Below are 19,998 nucleotides of genomic sequence, written 5' to 3'. Positions count from 1 at the left end.
CAGCGGCTCCTCTAATGGAGGCAGCCCCAGGGAGCCCCCATCTCGGAAGCTCCCTCGGCCCAGGGCTGACGGCCTGGCCCCCGACCCTGGGCAGGGGCGTGGTGGGTGGGGCTGCTGGCGGACCCCTGCCTGGGCCGAGGGCACCTTGTGTCCTTAGCTTGGGTCATGCCCCAAGGGCCCTGGGGCTCCAGGATGCAGATGTTTCACGGTTGAGAGAAAGATTTGTCCAAAGTCCAGTCTCCTGGGGCCCGACTCCAGCCTGTTCCACTCTTGCTTCCAGCTCATCTGTCTTCCCCATCTCTGTTTCAGACAGGAGTACAGAGCAGGCTGCTGAGAGCTTGGAGTGGGTGTGGGGTGGTGTGTGCCCGCTGGGGGTGTTGGCCAGCCTGGGCGCACTGCTCCCTGGGTCCTCCTGCACTTCGGTCTCTGGCCAGGGTGTAGCATCTCGTCGATAGTCTGAATTCTGTCCCTCGCAGGGTGGTTTAAAGTGCGGGCACCTGTGTTTGGGGTCTCTTGGCCCTGGGTCATGCGGAGGTGTCCTGGGCCTGGTGGAGACAAGGCCTCGGGTGGGCAGTGTCGGGGCTGGTGGAGGGGAGTAGGTTTTCCCAGGGGCTGTGTGGGGAGAGGATGGGTCCTGGGGGACCAGTGGGCAGGGGGCAGTTTCTGTGTGTGAGGGTCTGCACGGATGGCTGGGGGCCCTCGGGCTGGTCTCTCAGCTTCTGCAGCTAACCCTGTGTGCTCTCTGCTCAGGGCCCTGGCCCTACTGACTTGAGGCCACAGGGGCAGAGACTGGACACGGGTCTCCTGGTCCAGGCAGAGGAGCCTGCGCCCCCGCCGAGTGTGGCCCTGGTGTCCAGCTCCCAGCCTGTCCTGGGGCATTCTGTGTTCAAGGCAGTGTAGACGGTGCTTGTTAACGGGGCTGGGGCTCCCGACCTGTCCCCTCACACAGGGCTCCCCAGTGGTGCGGCTCCCCTAGTCCTGTGGGGGGCCCTGAGCAGGGCAGGGATCCTTGCGTCTCCCTGCATGCCCTCTGTGGGGCCCTCCGTCCCAGATGTGTCTTCCTGGCCCCCTCCAGGCCTGCTCTGTGGGTATGGTGGATTCCCCACTCCTGGACCAGGTACATCTGGCTTCATGGGGGAGGAGGGATCAGCGGTCCCCCAAATCCTTCCCCACAAACCAGGGGCTGACTCCAGGCTGGGGAGACTGTTCACACCCCCCTCACCCCGAGAACTTGTGGGGTCAGGTCTTGCCACCCTCAGACCCCAGCCCCTCCTGGGACCCCCCCAGGGAACACCATCCATGGGCAGTTGAGGCCCCTAGCTTCATCCTTGAGCCCCAGGTTTCCAGAACCGAGTTCTGTGGGGTGGGGAGTGGCCTCTGCTATAGTGCCTGCTGCTGAGATATCAGCCGGCCTCCCCCACCGCGTTCTGCTTGTGTGTTGTAATGAAGCCTCTTGAAATAAAGGCCACACCTCCAGTCTCCTTTGCAGCTCGGTGAGGCCTGGGGACCAGATAGATGCTAAGTAACTGGGAGCACCACTGCCAGGAAGTGTCCTCCAGGTGGGAGGAGTTTCCTCTTGCTGGCTGGAATGTGGATGGGGTGGTTGGTGCCAGAGCAGCCATTCTGGGTCCTGTGGAGAGTGGCAGAACCACAAGATTGATGGAGCCTGGGTCTCTGGTGCAAGCACAGAGTTTGCCTTTTGTGAAATGCAACTCCTATTTTATGGCAAGACAGAAGTTTGTACAAAAGCGTTCTCCACCCTTTGGCCCACTCTCTTCCCCTGCTGTGCCGTGCGTGGGGCATCTGCAATATGCAGCAACCACGCTTTCCCCATTGGCAGAAATACCTGCTCAGCCATGAAAACCAATCCTCTCCCAGTGTCAGCAAGACAACTCCTTAGAGATAAATTCCTTCTTAATCTCCTGAGGGGCCATGATGACACTTACATCTGGGTTATGTAAACTGTCAATAATACGTCATTTGATGTCCAACCCTCAAGGTTGAGGTATAAGGTCTCAAAAGCCTTGTCTCACTGTGCCTCGATGTGTAATGGGCAGGACAGTTCTCGGAGCTTACCAACACGTCCTTCCCGGGTTATAACCCTCAAATTTGGCTCAAATGAAATGTTCCATTTCTTATGTAGCTTGACTGATTAATTTTTCGTCAATACCATGAATCCTGAAGACTTTATGTGATGTGTGTTTGTGGCAAGTCACTTCAGTCCTGTCTGATTCTTTGAGACCCCATCAACTGTAGCCCACCAGGCTCCGCTGTCCATGGGATTCTCCAGGCAAGAATACTGGAATGGGTTGACATTTCCTTCTCCAGGGGATCTTCCCAACCCAGGAATCGAACCTGAGTTTCCTGTATTCTCCTCCTGCATTGCAGGCAGATTCTTTACAAGTGCCATTTGGGAAGCCCGATAGTTCACCAATAGGACAGAAAAAAACGGGCAAACAGTGGACTCGTTTCACAGAAAAGTAAGTACAATTGGCTCTACACATGTTGAAAAAAATGCTGAATTTCACGCATAGTAATAGAAACGCAAATTACAGAGGCGCCATAAAGGCCATTTTAAACCTTCGGGAGGGCAGAGAAGCAAGACGGGGCGCGGGACGAGCGCCCCTGGCGGCTGGAGGACGCCACGCCGAGCCCGTCGGGCCCCACGCTGGTCATCCGGCCGGAGCCCTTCCGGCCCGACGCTGCCTGAGTGACGAGCCGTGAGCTGTGTCCACCGCGAGAAGCGCTCTCCCAGGCGGCAGAATCTGGGAAGAGCCACGGTTGGCAGCGCCCTTGACGTCCACAGGCAGGGAGCGGGGGGCCGTCAGAGACACAGTGCACGGGGGTCCTCACGGCCTCGCCCCCTGACGGGGGAGGGTGGACACTGTGTGCCCTGCTGGGTCAGAGGGGGTGCCCGCTTGCATCTGCGGGGACTACATGCAGAGACCCGATCCCGATCCCTGGAGCAGGCCCGGAGCCAGGCAGCCCAGGGGCTCCCTCCAGGTGAGGCCGGGTGGGCGGGGGTCCAGCCTGGGGTCCGACAAGGACCAACCGGTGTCCAGCTGCTCCTGGTTCCCATGTAAAAGGTCTCTGCTCCACGGCCAGGCAGCCGGGGCTGCGGGAACTGGCCTCGGGTCGGGGGACACTGGCTGGCTGGGGGGCTCCTCGGGGCTCATGTGCTTCCTCCCCGCTGGGGGCCCCGCTGTTTGTAACCCAGACTCTCACTTTAAAATACCTCATGTCACTGTTGAGTTGGCTTCTGCCATAAATGACGTGAATGAGCGACAGGAACACACGTCCCCTCCCTCCCGAACCTCCCCACCCCACGTCCAACCCTTTAGATTGTCACAGAGCGCCCCTCCGGCAGCTTCCACTCCCAGTCCCATGGTTATCACCCCACTGGACACATGAGACTTGTGTTTAAAAATAAATGCTTACCTGTCCTGGAGGACTTATTTTATTTGGTCTTAAAAAGCAATATACACAAAGATATTGAAAATTAAAAATTCATCAGTGCTCCAAGACCCCATCGGGCTCACCGAGACACAAGGGGGTGATTTGTCAAGGTGGCTGGGAGTGGGGGGCCTGGGCTCTTTGTTGCAGATTTGGGGAGACACCACGGAGGGCAGAGACTCCTTGGGAAATCCGTCTGATGGCGTTCTGTTGCCTTATCTCATTAACGTGCTTCTTCTGTTGCAAATGAAAAGCGTCTCTTGTAGTACTAACTCCCATCCTGGAGCCTAGACCCTCCAGGCCCTCACGCCTCCCTCCACCTGCCCTACCAGAGGAGGCCCCCAGGGTAGAGGTACAGAGAGGTCTGAGGGCCGTGGTCGTGTCCGGGTTGGTGGGCGGCCCTGTGCACTGGACCTGGGCTGGGTCGGGGTAGCGGGTGGGCAGTAGCCCCAGGCCCTCCTGCTGTTATTAACCAGTTCAGCTCAGTCTGTCCGACTCTTTGCGACCCCATGGACTGCAGCCCACCAGGCCTCCCTGTCCTTCACCAACTCCTGGAGTTTATTCAAACTCATGTCCATTGAGTCAGATAAAACAGCCATAGTTGGAAAGTGTTCCCTTGGTATCTCTAGTTTTCTTGAAGAGATCTCTAGTCTTTCCCATTCTCTTGTTTTCCTCTATTTCTGTGCATTGATCGCTGAGGAAGGCTTTCCTATCTCTCCTTGCTATTCTTTGGAACTCTGCATTCAGATGCTTATATCTTTCCTTTTCTCCTTTGCTTTTCGCTTCTCTTCTTTTCAAAGCTGTCTGTAAGGCCTACTCAGACAGCCATTTTGCTTTTTTGCATTTCTTTTCCATGGGGATGGTCTTGATCCCTGGCTCCTGTACAATGTCAGGAACCTCATTCCATAGTTCATCAGGCACTCTGTCTATTGATCTAGGCCCTTAAATCTATTTCTCACTTCCACTGTATAGTCATAAGGGATTTGATTTAGGTTAGGTTATATGTGAATGGTCTAGTGCTTTTCCTACTTTCTTCAATTTAAGTCTGAATTTGGCAATAAGGAGTTCATGATCTTAGCCATAGTCCACTCCCGGTCTGGTTTTTGCTGACTGTATAGAGCTTCTCCATCTTTGGCTGCAAAGAATATAATCAATCTGATTTCGGTGTTGACCATCTGGTGATGTCCATGTGTAGAGTCTTCTCTTGTGTTGTTGGAAGAGGGTGTTTGTTATGACCAGTGCATTTTCTTGGCAAAACTCTGTTAGCTTTTGCCCTGCTTCATTCCGTACTCCAAGGCCAAATTTGCCTGTTACCCCAGGTGTTTCTTGACTTCCTACTTTGGCATTCCAGTCCCCTATAATGAAAAGGACATCTTTTTTGGGTGTTAGTTCTAAAAGGTCTTGTAGGTCTTCATAGAACCATTCAACTTCAGCTTCTTCAGTGTTACTGGTTGGGGCATAGACTTGGATTACTGTGATACTGAATGGTTTGCCTTAGAAATGAAGAGAGATCATTCTGTCATTTTTGAGATTGCATCCAAGCACTGCATTTCGAACTCTTTTGTTGACCATGATGGCTACTCCATTTCTTCTGAGGGATTCCTGCCCGCAGTAGTAGATACAATGGTCATCAGAGTTAAATTCACCCATTCCAGTCCATTTCAGTTCGCTGATTCCTAGAATGTCGACGTTCACTCTTGCCATCTCCTGTTTGACCACTTCCAATTTGCCTTGATTCATGGAGCTAAGATTCCAGGTTCCTATGCAATATTGCTCTTTACAGCATCGGGCCTTGCTTCTATCACCAGTTACATCCATGTTGGGTGTTGTTTTTGCTTTGGCTCCATCCCTTCATTCTTTCTGGAATTATTTCTCCACTGATCTCCAGTAGCATATTGGGCACCTACTGACCCAGGGAGTTCATCTTTCAGTGTCCTATCTTTTTGCCTTTTCATACTGTTCATGGGGCTCTCAAGGCAAGAATACTGAAGTGGTTCGCCATTCCCTTCTCCGGTGGACCGCATTCTGTCAGACCTCTCCACCATGACCCGCCTGTCTTGGGTGGCCCTACATGGCATGGCTTAGTTTCACTGAGTTAGACAAGCTGCGGTCCATGTGATGAGATTGGCTAGTTGTCTGTGATTGTGGTTTCAGTATGTCTGCCCTCTGATGCCCTTTCTCAGCGCCTACCATCTTACTTGGGTTTCTCTTACCTTGGATGTGGGGTATCTCTTCATGGCCGCTCCAGTGCCATGGAGCCAGCAGAAGATATTAAGAAGAGGTGGCAGGAATACACAGAAGAACTATACAAAAAAGATCTTCACGACCCAGATTATCACGATGGTGTGATCACTCACCTAGAGCCAGACATCCTGGAATGTGAAGTCAAGGGGGCTTTAGGAAGCATCACTACAAACAAAGCTAGTGGAGGTGATGGAATTCCAGTTGAGCTCTTTCAAATCCTAAAAGATGATGCTGCGAAAGTGCTGCACTCAATATGCCAGCAAATTTGGAAAACTCAGCAATGGCCACAGGACTGGAAAAGGTCAGTTTTTGTTCTAATCCCAAAGAAAGGCAATGCCAAAGAATGCTCAAACTACCACACAATTGCACTCATCTCACACGCTAGTAAAGTAATGCTCAAAATTCTCCAAGCCAGGATCAAGCTGCTTTTAGAAAAGGCAGAGGAACCAGAGATCAAATTGACATCTGCTGGATCATCGAAAAGCAAGAGAGTTAAAAAACGTCTATCTCTGCTTTATCGACTATGTCAAAACCTTATGTGGATCACAACAATCAGTGGGAAATTCTTCAGGAGGTGGGAATCCCAGACCACCTGATCTGCCTCATGAGAAACGCGTATGCAGGTCAGGAAGCAACAGTTAGAACTCCACATGGAACAACAGACTGGTTCCAAATAGGAAAAGGAGTATGTCAAGGCTGTATACTGTCCCCCTGCTTATTTAACTTCTATGCAGAGTACATCATGAGAAACGCTGGGCTGGAAGAAGCACAAACTGGAATCAAGATTGCCGGGAGAAATAGCAATAACCTCAGATATGCAGATGACACCACCCTTATGGCAGAAAGTGAAGAGGAACTAAAGAGCTTCTTGATGAAAGTGAAAGAGGAGAGTGAAAAATTGGCTTAAAACTCAACATTCAGAAAACGAAGATCATGGCATGTTGTTCCATCACTTCATGGCAAATAGATGGGGAAACAGTGGAAACAGTGAGATACTTTATTTTGGGGGGCTCCAAAATCACTGCAGATGGTGACTGCAGCCATGAAATTAAAAGACTCTTCCTCCTTGGAAGGAAAGCTATGACCAACCTAGACAGCATATTAAGAAGCAGAGACATTACTCTGCCAACAAAGGTCCGCCTAGTCAAATCTATGGTTTTTGCAGTAGTCAGGTATGGATGTGAAGGTTGGACTATAAAGAAAGCTGAGCGCCGAAGAATTGATGCTTCTGAACTGTGGTGTTGGAGAAGACTCTTGAGAGTCCCTTGGACTGCAAGGAGATCCAACCAGTCCATCCTAAAGGAAATCAGTCCTGAATATTCATTGGAAGGACTGATGTTGAAGCTGAAACTCCAATACTTTGGCCACCTGATGCGAAGAGCTGACTCATTTGAAAAGACCCCGATGCTGGGAAAGATTGAGGGTGGGAGGAGAAGGGGATGACAGAGGATGAGATGGTTGGATGACATCACTGACTAAATGAACATGGGTTTGAGTAAGCTCCGGGAGTTGGCGATGGACAGGGAGGCCTGGCGTGCTGCAGCCCCTGGGATCGCAGAGAGTTGGACATGGCTGAGAGACTGAACTGAGTTGAACTGAGTTGGAAAGTGGCGCCCTCCGTTCCTCTTCCCTCTGCCCCTCCGTGTCCTCTGTGAGCCTGGCTTCCGTGACCTGTCCCGGTGGGGGTGGGCCTCAGTGGGTGACCACCAAGGTCTGAGGACAGGCCGATCCTACTCTGCTCTGCCGGGGGTGAAGCTGGTGGTCCTGGGGTGGGGGCTACAGGTGGGGGGCAGCCTGGCCCGTGGCCCCCGCAGCAGCGGCTCCCTGGCTGTGCTGGTGATTCTGTGCTTTCTGCACATAAATCACGTGTGTCTCGCGCATGCGCCGGCCGCGCCTGTGACGGCTGCATGTCCTCAGAGAGACGGCAGATTTGTTGTAATTTATACGTAGCAGATGCTGCGACTTTGCTGGCGCACCCAGTGGATCGTGGCCTCTGTGAATATTAAGCAATCCGGAGCCCAGAGGTGCTCAGCTCAGGGCTGGGGGCTGGTGTGGACCCGGGAACTTGACTCCCCGCACTCAGCTGCCCACCCCAGCCTGGGAGCCCCACATGCCCCTGACCCACGCACGGTGGCCCCCGAGCAAGTCCTCCCCACCGGACTCCTCACGCCTCTGTGAGCACCCAGCCAGCAGGGGCAGGAGGCTCGGTCCATAGGGGACGATGACCGGACTCCACGGCCACTGCTGCTGAGGGGGGCCCTGGGGAGCCGATGGCCTCCCGGGAGGGAGATGCCTCTGGTTTGGGGGTGCTGGGGCCCCACCGTGGCTCCTCCAGTACTGCCACCAGACCCAGGCCTTCTCTGTCCTCTGCACAGAGACAGCCCTCACGGCACATCTGGGTCTGGGGCAGCCCTGCTGGGCACGCACCAGCTCCCCATGCACCCCTGCCAGCCCCCTGCATTGCTTTCCAGACCCCGGGCCTTTGTCTCCTGGGCTGCAAGCCTGGCAGGGCCCTCCTTGGGCAGTGCCCCCCAGCCCGGCCTCCTTGGCCTCCCTTCTCCCTTCAGCCTCCTCCTCTGGGTCTTCCTCGAGCCCCCTGGTTACTGAGCCTCCTTCCTCTAGCCCATCTGTTCTCCCCCACCTTTGTGCATGTATCTACTTGGGTCCACAGCTGTTTTCTGGAAACTACTGTGTGCCAGATTCTGTGTCAGAACAAGAGATGGGTGAGGGCCTGGTGCCCCCTCCCAGGCAGGAGCTGGGCAGCGCCCAAAACGACAGTGTGGAGTCACAGGTATGCCGGGCAGGCTGCCTGGAGGAGGCGTCTCACAGCTTTGCCCAGGATGGGGTTCTCCTGGGTGCACGGCAGGAAGGCATCAGTTCAAGGGAGGGGGCACAGGGTGTTGGGATGGAGGCGCCCCTGAGAGGCCTGGGGAGGGGCGTAAGACCGCCACCTGGACAAAGGTACCAGGTTAGCTAGCTAGGGGTACCACCACGCTAGCCAGACAGTTGTGCACGTTGAAGGGTGAAGTGGAGGCCGTGACGTGGCTGGACTGAGCTGTAGAGGAGGCAGGTCTGAGGCTGTGGATGGAGTCGCGCCCATGGGGGCTTCCGGGCAGAGGGGCTCTGAGGACATGGCACAGAAGCGCGTGGTGTCAGGAGGGGCGGGCGTCTCAGCTCCCAGTTCTTTCTGAGCCGGGGCCTTTGCGCTCTGCTTATTGTTACCTGGCGGGTCCTGGGTGGAGGGCAAGGCAAGGGCAGAGACCCGGCACCCGGGCAGGGGCCACGAGGCCAGGGCAAATGAGGAGGAGGAGACGCTAGGGGGTGTGCTCCAAGGCCTGCGGGTCGCCCGGTGGGTGACGCCATCCGAGCTACGGGGGCCCTTGAGGCTGCGGCTCTGAGTGCAGGGCCTGGGGCCGCGCGGGGCGGCTCGCCTGCGGGGAGGTGGCGGAGGGGCCGCGTGCGCAGGCGGATCTGCAGGTCAGCGACAGCTGTGCTGATGGTGGGACCTGCGGGCGGGGAACCGCGGGACGCCTGCTGACCCCTGAGCTGGGGGTCCCGGGGAGCCCTGGGGGCTGGAGAAGGCGGGGCAGGAATTCTTCAGAAAGAGGGAGGGTCCCCAGAGAGTGGGTGTGTTCAGAACAGAGTGGTCTCGAGGGGGAGGGGCGAAAGGAGGGTCCAGGGAGGGAGGCGTCCTGGACACCAAGTGGAGAAGCTTCTAGAGGGGGGGGTGGGGTGGCCGAGGGGGTTGGAAGGGAGCCGGGGGCCCCTGGGACCCTGGCGAGGTCGCCTCGATGCAGGGGGGCGGTGGAGCCGCCGAGGAGGCGGGTCCGACAGGGGCGTGGCCGGGGCGTGGCCGGGGCGTGGCCGGGGCGTGGCCGGTACGGGGTGGGGCCGGGGCGGGGCCGGGGCGGGGCCGGGGCGGGGCCGCCTGTTCTCAGGCCCACCGTCTAGTCCCACCCAGGATAGTGCAGTCTGTGGACACCGGGGCCTCGGAGGGCCACAAGGCTTCTTTGGCCTTGAGAAGCACAGGTGCCCGGTCGGAGGGGACCTGGGACGCAGGCGAGGTCACGGCCAGAGAGACAGGAGGACAGGCCACGCGGGGAGACAGCCCACCCACAGGCCCCACCGGTCGCCCCTGGGACGTGGGATGGGAAGCCTCGGGGCCACTTTGCTTCCAGTCTTGCCGGGGGGCCGGGGTGGGGGTCCAGACCCCTGCCAGCAGCTCCCCGGGGGTCCGGGAGCCGCCCTCCCAGTGGGCGACCAGGGCCCGAGTTCTGCCAGTGAGGTCCATGGGTGCCCCGAGGGGCTCTGGGCACAGTTGGCGATGGAGGCCCTGCCACCCTCTTCGGGGCATGCTGCAGCCCCGACCCAGACTGGGGGGTGGACGCGCCCCCCCCTAAGGTGACCCCCAGGCTCACCCTGCCTCACCCCTCCCGGCTCCTGGCAGTTTGAGAAATTGGATTGTGAATGATGAGGTTTGGCTGGATTACTCCTGATGGATTCCTGCAACTTAATTGAAAATAAAATGCATGATCTTTTCTTTTGATGAGAAAAGGCAGATTTAGCTGGAACTAATCAGCAATGGGGCTGGAGAAACTTAGGGACCGTGGAAGGAAAATAAGTTTGAAGGCATTTGAAAAATATGGTAATTCTCCCCAAACTGTGTGAATTATGATATATTACACTGGGCCGCCAGGCGCTGCCCCTCCCCGACACGGCCCCAGGTCCGCCGTCAGCACTTCATCACAGCTCCTTACTAATGCCATCCGCTTCCTCACTTCCGCTGACCATCCCCAGGGAATTGGACTGGGAGCCAGGAGCTGGAGCCAGGGGCTGGCTGGGGTGGGGGGCCATGTACCCCAGCCTCGCGGGACCCCCCTGGCCCCCCTGCCCACCCGCGCCTGCTGCTCCCCACTTTCTGCCCCGCTTCCTTCCTGAGCTCGGCTCTCAGCACTGTGGGCGTGGGGCTGCTGGTGGCGTCCCCCGGGCTCCTGGGCGTGGCCTGGGAACCACCTGTGGTGACCCCTGTGCTGCTGAGCTCTGCCAGGGGCCTCACCCGCGGTTTCTGCGGGCGGGCTGGTGCCGCCGCGTCCTCTGCTACGGCCTCCTGCAGCCGTGGTGCACGTGACTGCGGTGCTTTGAGCTCAGTCCAGCGGCTGGCTCTGTCCAGCTTCCTTTGGTCGTAGGACTGTGGCTTCCCTTTCTGCTGGCTGTTTGTTGGCCAGAGGCCACCCTCCATCCTGGTGTGTGTCTGTCCTAATGTGGCTGCTTTGCCCGGTCCACGGAGACGGTTCCCCCATGAGGAGGGCATGGGTGCCTTCACTGGTAATGCGTTCCCTTGTTCAGAAGTGAGTCACGGGTCCTGCCCACATAGGGTGGCCAGCAGGACGTGGGTGGCCTGGGACCGCCCTGTGTCTGTCTGCCGTGAGTCTAGGCTCCTCTCGCTGGGTTCGCCGAACTGGCCTGGGCCTGGCTCCCTCCCCTTGGTGTGGCCCCCCTCCCTGCCCAGACAAGCCCCCAGAGCCTTTGCCCTTCCCCCTCAGTGCCCCCGACCGCCTGGCAGAGGTAACCGTCTCTGCCCCGACAACAGAGCGTCCGAATAGCGGGCAAAGATTGCTAGACCTGCAAGGACAGACGGCCAAGTCCACTGACAGACGGCCTGGGCTCCTGTTAGTAAGGGGCAGAGAGATGACTATAAAGATGGAGCTGAGCTCACAGCGCTGTCCACCGACTCCTGCGGCTGACGCCTGTGCACAGCTGCCCCCAGCGCAGGGCGCACATTCTTCCCGGGCGCACAGCATTCTGGGCCACAAAACGCACCTTCACAAGCTCAGAAGCCTTGTAATCTTACAAAACACGCTCTCAGACCACAATGGAATTAAACGGGAAATCCGTAAGAGAGAGATGGCTGGAAAGCCTCCAACTATCTGCAGAAGAAGCAGCACGAAGGGCAGAGGAAAGGCTCAAGAGAGGTTGAAAAATATTATGAAGTAGATGAAAACAAAACTGTTATCAAAATAGGTAGGATGCAGCAAAAGTAGCTCTTACAGAGGAATTTACAGAAGAATGGGTGTGTTGGAAAAGAAGAAAGAGCTGGAGCCGGCCGTTAAGCTCTTAGGAAACTAGGTGCAGAAGGACAAGTTGAATCCAAAGAAAGAAGAAAAAGGGGTAGGAAACGGCAGACGCCAACGAGGTGAGAGACGGGAACGGCACTGACGGGCATGGACGCTCGCAGCTGGCTCATTGAAAAGAGCAGCAGAAGTCATAAACCTCCATCGAGGCCAAAAACACACAGAGAGAGAATACACCAATCAGTAATGTCAGAAAGGCGGGCCGCCACTACAGATCCCACGGATGCTGAAACGGCAAGAAGGGAACACCGTGAGCGACTCGATGCCGCCAGTTTCATAATCTAGGGGAGATGGACCAGTTCCTTCAACGACACAATCTGCCAAAGCTCATGCAAGAAACAGGCAATCTGAAGAGGCCCACACCTACTAAAGAAGTTGAATTAACAATTAGTAACCTTCCCAAACGGGGCTTCCCAGATGGCACTGGTGGTAAAGACCTGCCTACCAATGCAAGAGATGCAAGAGACCTGGGTTCAAACCATGGGTCGGGAAGATCCCCTGGAAGAGGAGATGGACACCCACTCCGGTATTCTTGCCTGAAAAATCCTATGGACAGAAGAGACTGGCGGGCTGCAGTCCACGGGGCCGCCAAGAGTCGGGCACGACGGAGAGACTGAGCATGCACACGGCAACCTTCCTGAACAGAGGGCACCAGGCCCAGACGGCTTCTCCAGGGAATTCTGCCAAACGTTTAAGGGAGAGATTATGCCAGTTCGCTACAAGCTGTCCCAGAAAACAGCGGAGGGACTATCTTGTAACTCATTCTGTGAAGCTCTATCGCTCAAGGGCCAAGACAAAGATTAATTAATTAATTACAAGAAAAGGAAACTATAGGCTGGTATTTCTCACGAACGTAGGGTGCAAAAGCTCTCAACAAAATATTAGCAAATCGAATCCGACAGTGTATCAAAAGAATGAACTGTGATGACGAACAAGTGGGATTTGTTTTAGGTAGGCAAGGTTGGTTCAGCATTTAAAAATCAATTAATGTAATCCGTCAACAGGCTAGAGAAAAAGTTCCACAGAATTATATCAATAGATACAAAGAAAGCCTTTGGTAAAATATGATACTCCTTCCTGATAACAATTCTTAGCAAAATAGGGATTGAGTGGAACTTCTTCAGCTTGTACATCCGCAAAACCTACAGGTGGCACCATACTCAGTGATGGGAAGCTACATGTTTTCCCACTCATTTTTGGCCGGTGGGTGCAGACGCACCGCCTCCAGGCAGCCTTCTGGACTCCCCCTCCCTCTCCCGAGTGAGGGACCTCCTCTCTGGGGTTCCAGGTCCTCGTGCAGTCTCAGCTTGCCGTCCTTGTGTCTGCTGCTCGTCTGCCTGGGCAGAGGAGCTGCGTGCAGCAGACGTGCTGAAGGCGGACGAGCATCACAAGAGGGGTGAGTAAGTTTTGCAGTGAGGACACCCCTCAAGGGGCTTTTGGAGCGAGGGGGCCGCGTTCAGAATGTGGCCCACGGGTGTGGGCGGGTGGTTGAGCGGGTCAGTGATGAGGCACGTGCAGAATCTGGGCCAGTGACTGGCCGCGGTCCTCAGGGCTGTTGCCTCCACTCTGTGGGCGGCCGTGTGTCACGGCTGGGGGTGGGACTGCACCGAGGGAGCTGGAGATCTTGAGCCGTGAGTCTTCAAAGGTGGCTGATCAGCTGCCCGGGAGGATTTGTGGCAACCTGCCAGGTGAGAGGAGGCTCAGGACTGAGCAGGGTCGTGATGAACTCCGGGCACGCTCTGGTGATGTCGAGGGTCATCCATCCCTCCCTCTGTTTTCTGTCCACTTACCCATCCACCCAATGATCCACCCATCATCCATCTATCCACCCATCCACCCACACATCTAAGCACACGAGGAAAAGGACACAGTACACTGCTTAAAACGAGTGCTGAGACAACCTCAGGTCTGCAGATGACACCACCTTACGGCAGAAGGTGAAGAGGAGCTGAAGAGCCTCTTGAGGAAAGTGAAAGAGGAGAGGGAAAAGTTGGCTTCAAGCTCAACATTCAGAAAACGAAGATCACGGCAGCCAGTTCCATCACTTCATGGCAAATATATGGGGAAACAGTGAGATACTTTATTTTTGGGGGCTCCAAAATCACTGCAGATGGAGACTGCAGCCATAAAATTAAAAGACGCTTGGTCCTTGGAAGGAAAATTATGATCAACCTAGACAGCATATTAAAAAGCAGTAACATTACCTTGTCAACAAAGGTCCGTCTCATCAAGGCTATGGTTTTTCCAGTGGTCATGTATGGATCTGAGAGTTGGACTACAAAGAAAGCTGAGCACCGAAGAATTGATGCTTCTGAACTGTGGTGTTGGAGAAGACTCTTGGGAGTCCCTTGGTCTGCAAGGAGATCCAACCAGTCCATCCTAAAGGAGATCAGTCCTGGGTGTTCATTGGAAGGACTGATGCTGAAGCTGAAACTCCAATACTTTGGCCACCTGATGAGAAGAACTGACTTGTTGGAAAAGACCCTGATGCTGGGAGGGATTGGGGGCAGGAGGAGAAGGGGACGATAGAGGATGAGATGGCTGGATGGCATCACCGACTCATTCATTGGACATGAGTTTGGGTGAACTCTGGGAGTTGGTGATGGACAGGGAGGCCTCGCGTGCTGCGATTCATGGGGTCGCAAAGAGTCGGACACGACTGAGTAACTGAACTGAACTGAAAGAGAACATCCCGCATGCAGGGAGAACAAAGATAAGAATGACAGCTAAGTTATGCTCAGAAATAAGCAAGCAGGACTTGGTGGGTCAACATTATGAAAGTATTGCAGTAAGATACTGGAACCAAGAGCTCTTTACATGAAAATATCTTTCAAAATTGAAGACAGAATAAAGATGCCCAGACGCACGAACCTGAGAGAACGTGTCCCCGGGAGAAGCAAAGCAGCCTTGAGGTCTGCTCTGTCTGCTTCTGCTGCAGCTCAGAGCGGAGTCTTGGTGCCCAGCTGGGGTGGGTAGAGACAGGGGCAGCTGCCATGTGGCTGCGCTCCCGGGCATGGAGACCCTCCTGAGCCACCCAGGGCCTGGCTGGTCAGAAGGAGGGCCCCTTCTTGGGGGAGCAGAGCTGCGCAGGGAGGATCCTGAGAAGGTCTGCTCTGAGACCCCACCCCACCTTGACACTGGCGGATCCCGAGGTGCGAGCTATGTTGATCGATGCTCTGCCTCCAGGGCCCCCAGGACCATGGGCCGCGGCATTCTGGTCATGTCCCCGGGTCCCCCCGAATACCCAGCCATCCCCCTGAATATCTAGGCTTCCTGGTTGTGTCTCGGGGGTCCCCCTGAACACCCAGCCATCCACCTCAATATCTAGGCATCCTGGTCTTGTCCCGGGGGTCCCCCTGAACACCCAGCTGTCCCCCTGAATATCTAGGCTTCCTGGTTGTATCCTGGGGGTCCCCCGGAATACCCAGCCATCCACCTCAATATCTAGGCATCCTGGTTGTGTCTCGGGGGTCCCCCTGAACACCCAGCCATCCACCCAGGACCCAGCCATCCAGCTGGCCCTTGCCTGTGCCCAGCATCTTAGCTGACTCCCCGGGTTCTGGGAATGGTCTGGTGTGCCGGCCACCCCCCTCTGAGGAGGTGGGCGACGCGTCGAGCCCCTCTCCACCCGGGCAGCCCTCGCAGGCCCCAGGCCACAACTTCACATGAGGCTGGTCCCCCTCTGAGGAGGTGGGCGCCGCGTTGAGCCCCTCCCCACCCGGGCAGCCCTCGCAGGCCATCCCCCTCTGAGGAGGTGGGCGCCGCGTCGAGCCCCTCCCCACCGGGCAGCCCTCGCAGGCCCCAGGCCACAACTTCATGTGAGGCTGGTCTCCATTCTTCTCGCTCTTGGTGTGAGACCCACCACTCAAGCTGAAGGGTGTTTGAGTCTTTTCCGCTTCTCCAAGGAGCTCCTGCCAGCTCATCTACGGGCCCCGTGCTTCTGCCCTGTCCACGTGGGGCAAGCACGGCCTGGAGGGGCAAGACAGGAGGAGGCCCGGCACGGCTTCCTGGGCACCAGCTTGTTTGGGCGATTTCCTCCTGGAGCCCTGATCACCACCCAACCGTCAGCATTGCTCCTCGGAGGCCAACGCTACCTGTCAGGCGAAAAGCCCAGATGCGCAGCATTCGTGTGCACTAAAAACCATTCCTTTATTTCTGGTTGCTCTGGGTCTTGGTTGCTGTGCCGCTCCTCCAGTTGTGGAGCGTGGGGGCCGCCCTCTAGTTGTGGTGGGAGGGCTTCTCTTGCTGCAGAGCACGGGTCCCCCGGCACAGGGTCAGCAGCTGCAGTGCACGGGCTTCATTGCTCCCCATCATGTAAAATCTTCCCAGACCAGGGGTCGAACCCGTGTCCCCTGTGTTGGCAAGCAGACTCTACCACTGAGCCACCAGGGAAGCCCCAACACTCACCTTTAAAACAGAGTCAGAAGAGCCCGGCTCGGGGGTCTTTCCAGATGCGTGTTTAACCTACAGATCTTAATCTCTGAGGAGGTGGAGAAATTTGCTTCCCTTCGAGTTCATACCCGTCACCCTGATCCATCCCCAGGGGTGGCCTCAGTAGGGGCCCCTCGCTCGTCCCAAGGAAATGCTTGGAAGGGACTTAAAAGAAGCCATCTGACTCTATCATAAACGAAAGCCCAGTAAATAGTCCTGGTCCAGTTTTACAGACAAGCCGCTGTCTCAGTTTCTCAGCTCCTGTGCAGCGGCCGCAGGTACAGGACGGCGCTCACCTGTCCTTGTCTGAAGCATGCTGCCATTCTAAGTGACCCTGCGGCGACCATGGGGTCCAAGGAAGCGGAGCGCTCGCCGCTGTGCTCGTAGTTCAGCAGGGCTTGGGGGGGTGCTCCTCAGATCCCCTCAGGATGCCACGGGACGCCACGGGACCCTGAGTCCTGCGGCTGGGCCGTGGGGCAGGTGTCCTCTCGGACCCGGACTCGAGCGGCCTCTGCAACCTGCCCCTCCCGTCCTCCTGGCCCCTCGGGGGCCCCTCAGGTATGTGAAGCCCTCAGAAGCTGCCCCCACCGAGGTCTCACTGTCCAGCTGCTCCCGGGGCCCAGGGCAGCCTGGGGTCCATGAGGACTGACCCTCCAAGGATACCCCTGCCCACTTCAGCCTGCCTCCCAAGGACACACATTAGTCACCTTCTGCATACATGCATGCAGGTGGGGTGTCAAGAGGGCAGGGCTTCTCTGAGCTCCGGGTGCGACCCCCGGGCCATTTACTATCAGAGGCGGGTTTCCCAGAACAAACTGTAAAATTGCTCAGAGTCTGTTTATAAGGAGGGTTTTCTTAATTGCAGTGCATAAACAGTGATTTTTATTAATAAAAATAAATTTTACTTAAGAGCAAGAAAATGCATTAAATAATATTTAGGATCTTGAATTTACGTGAAGTGGCTGATCTAAGAATAAAGGAGAAAAGAAAGTCAGGGTGACCCCTGCAGGGAGCACAGCTTTCCTGAGTGGAGGGTGGGGCAGTTTTCTGCCTGGGCCCCTCACCTCCTCCCACGGGGTGGGCCCCTCTCCTCCCGCCCCGGCCCCTCCCGCTCGATCTGACCTGGTGCCCTGACCGGGCGCCATGTGCCCCACTCTCCAGCACGGCCCCCGGGCTGGGCTCTGGCCTCAGGCCCGGGGAGAGGTGCTGTCCGTGGGCACTGCTCTCACCCTCGCTTACCTCGCTGGGACCTGGGGCCTTCAGGGGAGGCTGAAGCAGAGGTGGGTGCTGACGGTGGCCCTGCCCACGGAGGAGCCGAGCCCGCTCCCTTCCAGCCCTTTGCCCTGGGGGTCTTGGGCGGCCCAGGCTCCTCCCTGTCTAGCCGGTGCTGGGCCCAGGGTCCTGTTCTCTAGGATCTGTTCCGTGCCTACTGGGCTCAGGGGGACAGCGGGGAGGCTGAGGGGGGACCGGCTGCAGAGTGTGAACTCAAGCCCCAGGGGAGCGTGGCACTCAGCAGGTGTTTCCTGCAGCGTCTAAGGCGTCCTGCTCTCTGGCCGCCGCCTGGGGGCGAGGACTCCTGTCTGCAGGGTTCTGGTTCCCCGGGGCTGGGCTTTCCCGCGGTTGCTGTCATCCCCGGCACGGCCACCAGGTGGCATAAGTGCTCTTTGCTGGCCAGGCCGCTCAGGCTGTCACCAACCTCAGCCGGTTTCTTTTCTTTTTTTTTTTTTTAATTTTATGTATTTACTATTCTGTGTTCTCTGGGCCCTGCTGCTGCATGAGCAGTTGCGGTGAGCATGCCCGCGGCTCCTGGGCTTCAGCAGTTGTGGCACACGGGCGTCGGTGCCCCTTGGCACGTGGGATCTTCCGAGATCGGGGATCAAACCCCTGCCCCCTGCACTGGCAGGCGGATTCTTCCCCACCGAGCCACCAGGGCAGTGCCCGCGACCCATTCCTGTGAACTCGAAGTCTGGGGGCGAACGTGAAATATGAAACAGGGAAAGTTTAAGTAGTAGCTTTGGGCAGAATTGGGACGTTCTGCTGGGTTTTGTAGGGGTTCAGTTCAGTTCAGTCACTCAGTTGCATCTGACTCTTTGCAACCCCATGGACTGCAGCACGCCAGGCCTCCCTGTCCATCACCAACTCCCGGAGCTTGCTCAAACTCATGTCCATTGAGTTGGTGATTCCATCCAACTGTCTCATCCTCTGTCGTCCCCTTCTCCTCCCACCTTCAATCTTTCCCAGCATCAGGGTCTTTTCAAATGAGTCAGCTCTTCACATGAGGTGGCCAAAGTATTGGAGTTTCAGCTTCAGCATCAGTCCTTCCAACGAATATTCAGGACTGATTTCCTTTAGGATGGACTGGTTGGATCTCCTTGCAGCCCAAGGGACTCTCAAGAGTCTTCTCCAACACCACAGTTCAGAAGCATCAGTTCTTCGGCACTCAGCTTTCTTCACAGTCCAGCTCTCACATCCGTACCCCACTGTTTATTAACGGCGTGTTTGAGAGCCGGGTGGGGGACCTGCTCCTGGTAGGGTGTGGGGCCCATGGGCTCCGTGGGTCTTCACACGGGGTGTGTTCTGTGTGTGATTTCTAACCAGGCAGGTGGGCGGGGTGCTGTGGACCCAGGAGACCCTCACACCAAGCCAATGGGTGGGACCCAGACTGCAGGGTGGGGGTGCAGGGGGACCTGAGTCTGCTGAGACCCTGTGGGGCTGCCTCCCCTGCATGGTATCAGGAAGCCCCTCTTAGAGTTTAGGCTGCAGAGCCTGGAGTGGGGAGGACCGTGTCTCTGAAGCAGAGCAGGGCTGGCTTTAGGTGTGGTTCTGACCGGCCGGCAGGCGTCTCGACCCCTACCACGACCCCTGCGGATCCCCTGCCCCCCAGGGCAACCTTGGAACCCCTCAGAGGATGGGTCATTCCCCCTCCCTCCCCTGGGCTGCGGCCTCCACGGGTGCCCTGTCCGCAGACCCCCAGTGCAGGGTGCGGGACCCAGCTCCAAGTAGGTCGACCCCTGTGTGGGCAGGGACCTCGGGCGGCTGGTGTGGGATGCGGCGGGGACGAGGGGGTTCCTGATATGGGGGGCTCCCACCTGCTCAAGTGGCTGGGGGTCTGAGATCGTAGCTGGACGTGGAGCGAGCATCCCTGGATATTGAGACGGAGAGGACGTCCGGCTGGGCGGGCCGAGGCGCAGCTCTGCGTCCTTGTCCCCAGGGCCCCTGAGGTTCCCAGGGCCTCGGGACAGGTGGGGCTGGCGAGGAGCAGGCCGGGCCCCCCCACTGTCCCCCCAGACGAGGGGCGTGGCATGAAGACAGAGGCTGCTGGGGACCTCACATTCCTTGGGGGCACAGGAGGCTTTAAGGACAGTGAGCCTGGGCAGCGGCACGTTAGGAGATGTATGGTCCTTAAAGAACCCAATGGCGGGGTTACCAAGAGGCAGCTGCGTGCACAGGTGGGGTCTGAGCCAGAACCAGGAATCTAGAAACTGATGCTGGAAGGAGCTCCACTCCTGCGGTGACAGCTGAAGGAGCTCTATGGACGGCCCCCGGCAGAGCAGGCCAAGCTCACAGGACTCTTTAGAAAACCCACTTAGAGTGTGTTGAAATTGTCCTCGGGGTGTACAGCAAACGAAGCAATATTTACTCGGGAAAATTTACTAAAACTTGGTGAGAATTCCGAGAGCTGGGGCCCCAGCCCGGCCTGACGGAAGTACTGCTCCGGGAGGTGAAGCCCGGGACGCAG

The sequence above is a fragment of the Bos javanicus genome, chromosome 5, assembly GCF_032452875.1.
Source record: "Bos javanicus breed banteng chromosome 5, ARS-OSU_banteng_1.0, whole genome shotgun sequence".
Taxonomy (NCBI): domain Eukaryota; kingdom Metazoa; phylum Chordata; class Mammalia; order Artiodactyla; family Bovidae; genus Bos; species Bos javanicus.
This window is presented reverse-complemented; position numbering follows the sequence as displayed.